Genomic DNA, 3852 nt, shown 5'->3' on the forward strand with positions numbered 1-3852 from the left:
GGTATTGCTTGTAATTGCTGTGGTTGAAATGATTTTCAAAGCTTTAGCTTTCTGCAGCAAATTAAGTTCTGGTGTAGGTCTTCCTTTTCTAATTAACTCTAATTTTTCATTAAAAGTTAATCTTGAAAACGGTGTGGATAATAAATTAGCAACGATGTCCTCCTCATTAACGCTGCCTGCATGTTCCATACTGAACAGTTTCATCAGCGTCGCCAGGATCGTGTTCCCCACAGCGGACAGAACTGGTCAAACATTTAGAGACCACTGACCCCACCCATCTAGAGGGACGAGGGGATTGGTCAATTCTCATTTGAAATGAGTTTCTCATGGACTTGCTATTGCTTGATCCTCTTTTATTTGTTAGCTGGACCACCAATCACAGAGCGGAAAGTGTTACGCGGAAAAATTCCAGTAGCAGTACTCTTCTTCCTCTTCCTCCTCTTCCTCTTCTTCTTCCTATTCCTCTTCTTCCTCCTCTTCCTCTTCCTCCTCTTCCTCTTCTTCCTCCTCCTCATCCTCCTCCTCTTCCTCCTGCTCATCCTCCTCCTCTTCCTCTTCCAATTCATCTTCCTCTTCCTCCTCCTCTTCATCCTCCTGCTCATCCTCCTCCTCTTCCTCTTCCTATTCATCTTCCTCCTCCTCTTCTTCCTCTTCCTCTTCCTATTTCTCTTCCTCCTCCTCCTCCTCCTCCTCCTCCTCCTCCTCCTCTTCCTCCTGCTCATGCTCCTCCTCTTCCACTTCCTCTTCTCTTCTTCCTCCTCATCCTCCTCCTCTTCCTCCTGCTCATCCTCCTCCTCTTCCTCTTCCTCTTCTCTTCTTCCTCCTCCTGCTCATCCTCCTCCTCTTCCTCTTCTCTTCTTCCTCCTCCTCCTCCTCCTCCTCCTCTTCTCTTCCTCCTCCTCTTCTTCCTCCTCCTCCTCTTCCTCTTCCTATTCCTCTTCTTCCTCCTCCTCCTCCTCTTCCTCTTCCTCTTCTCTTCTTCTTCCTCTTCATCCTCCTCTTCCTCCTCCTCTTCCTCTTCTTCTTCCTCTTCATCCTCCTCTTCCTCCTCCTCTTCCTCTTCCTCTTCCTCCATGGTGAAAGACGGATAAGAACAATAATGATTGACAGACTGTAATGATTGATTCTACTGGAGGCAAGATGTAGAGAACCCAAATGCAATCTTTAAGTATAAAACAAGATCAAACATAAAATAAAAGCTGGAAACTCAAAATAAAACTTGAACTTTGAGTGTTGTAACTTTGCAGATGTTGTTTATGCTCAAACAGCAACATTACACACTAACTACAGTTAGAAAAGTCAAATCATACTTTACCACCCCTTTAATCAAATAGCAAAAGTTGAAAAAAGAAAATCACTCACTGCTCTTGACTGAATAATTTTTATAACTTTATTTAAAACTCAATTAATCTATATTTTATTTATAAAGTAAAGACTACGCAGAGTTATTTTGCCTTTGCTACATTACTGTATCTGAATATTAGACCTATTTGAACAACTTAAAACAGTTTTTCAATTGTATCTTTGTTCAGTTTTATTTATCTGTGCTTTTGTCAATTTGTTTATTTGTTCTTATTTTATTAATGACTGTTTACTTGTTTTTATAATGTTTGAATGTATATGTATATGTTAGTTAGTCTAGTTGTTTATTTTTGTTAAACGTATGGGCAAAATTTCTAATTTCTTCTGCTTTTGTTCATGGTAATCCGCTGCAATTAATGTTTTGCAAAAAGAGACAATAAACATGTCTAAATGTCTAACTTTTTACCACATTGAAATCAAAATCGAGCAATCTATAAGAATCTGAAGAGATTATCATAATCAGAATTGCTAAAAACACAACCCTACTGAGTTAGACCTCGGAACTAAAAGATTTGATGTACATTTATGCATTTGGCAGATGTTTTTATCCAAAGCAACACTACATGGAAGTCATATAGTTCACCAATACCCTGTGAATTGCTGCAGCAATACGGATGATTAACACAACTCATAGAAGCATATTTAAATAATAAATATTTTGTCACTGTTCTAAGCTTTTTTCTCTTTCTTTGTTTTTTTTAAAATATTGGCTACCAAATGATTTTAACACAATTCATTTCAATGCCATTTAATTACTAAAATATAAAAGAAAATTGCATACATTTTTAATAAATATAGTACAAGCACACTTTTTTTTTAAAATCACAAACGAGGTTTACATGGATACAGGAATATTGCTTAAATACTTGTTGTATATGTATGTTCATGTGCAATATAATAGATATGTAGAATTGGGCCCATTCACAATCTGTATAATTATTTGTAAATCATGTTGTCCACTCGTGTTTTCTGGCTTTCATGAAGATGTTTAGTGGACCTGTATGAGTGAAAAAAACGAAACAAAAACAATAACAACTGTAATTGTTTAGTGTGATAAACACGTTTGATATAAAAAGTGACTTTTTCATGAAAAATTACAGCTCTTAGTATAATTCCACTCCAGGGATCCCATTCTAAAACAAATTTCAGCCATTATTATTTTTGTCATACTTTGTTTTTATAGTAATCCCCGCTGTGAAGAAGAGGACACTACTCTATTCATACATGTATTGCAGACAGAAAGCAGTCAGACGCTGGATATGGGGACGCTATTGACATGACAACACCAGCGGCACTGTTTCATCTTCCGCTCGCGCTCTGAGCTTTGTTCCTGTTTCGAAACATGTTATTACAACATTCGAGACGGATTTCCTGATTTATGCTGTAAAACAAACAAACTAAACAGCAGAAATCTCTAACCACTGTAAAACCATTACATCTGATATTCACTGACATAAGTAAAAGTCTGCTTCAGAAAGGTATGAAAAGTATTTTTAATAATTTTAGAGATAACACGAACACAACTAAACATTTGACATTAAGTGCTGAATTATATCAATTGTACAATAGTGTGTTGTCAGTTTGTATATGCAGTTGAATCTGCTGTCAGCGATCTCCAGTAGTGGTTCAGCCGACGTTTATCGGCCCGCCGTCTCCTCTACTGGTGTCGGCAGCCCAGGCCACAGCGCCGCTTCCAGAGGCCTGTCCGCTTCACAGCTCAATCTGCAACTTACAACTTCAGCACGTGCCATAGATTATACATCCGGTCATGCCACTGTCTTCTGCTGAAACTGAACATGGCTATGCTGACATAGTTAGATGTCTTAAATACTTTGCAGTTTTCTGGGCAATGAAACGGTAGCTCAGAAAAACTGGGAAAACCAGATTTAGATTAGGAATGTAGAAATTGTTATTACATAAGATGTCCTATAGGGGGAGAGCATTGGTTATGAATAACCTGCAGCCTCTTCATACAGTAGTGGACAGATTACTGGTTTAGAGCCTCCAGTACAGGGAAAATGAAGGTTAAGTTGATTCATTTGTTTTGAGATAAATTGGAAGATAAAGACACTTCTCGGTGTCCAAAGGCAGACGGTGGGCAGGGGGTTGTGGACTCACCAGTAGGAAAGCAGCTTTTAGACCACAGTTTGTTAAAAACTTTTATACAGGTGAAATATATTGTGGATTGGACCAGCCAGTTGTCTTTTAAGTCAGGAACCTATTGTTTTTCTTTACCAACGAGCCATTTTTGTTTCTTTCTCTTTTTTTTCATTTTAATGAATGTTTTTGAAAGAGACAATGTAAAAAATAATATTTTACTATTATTATTTTACTAAAAACTAGTTTTTTTTCCAGTAACATTTCAATAACAAGGTCACTGTTGTAACCCTCGTTCCCTGATGGAGGGAACGAAGACCGACACTAGGGGTCGCTCTTGAGAGCCCCAATCCCCCCTGACGTATTCAGAGAAGGTCAGTGGAATCCCCGAGG

The sequence above is a fragment of the Phoxinus phoxinus genome (genome assembly GCF_949152265.1).
Source record: "Phoxinus phoxinus genome assembly, chromosome: 10".
Classification (NCBI taxonomy): Eukaryota; Metazoa; Chordata; class Actinopteri; order Cypriniformes; family Leuciscidae; genus Phoxinus; species Phoxinus phoxinus.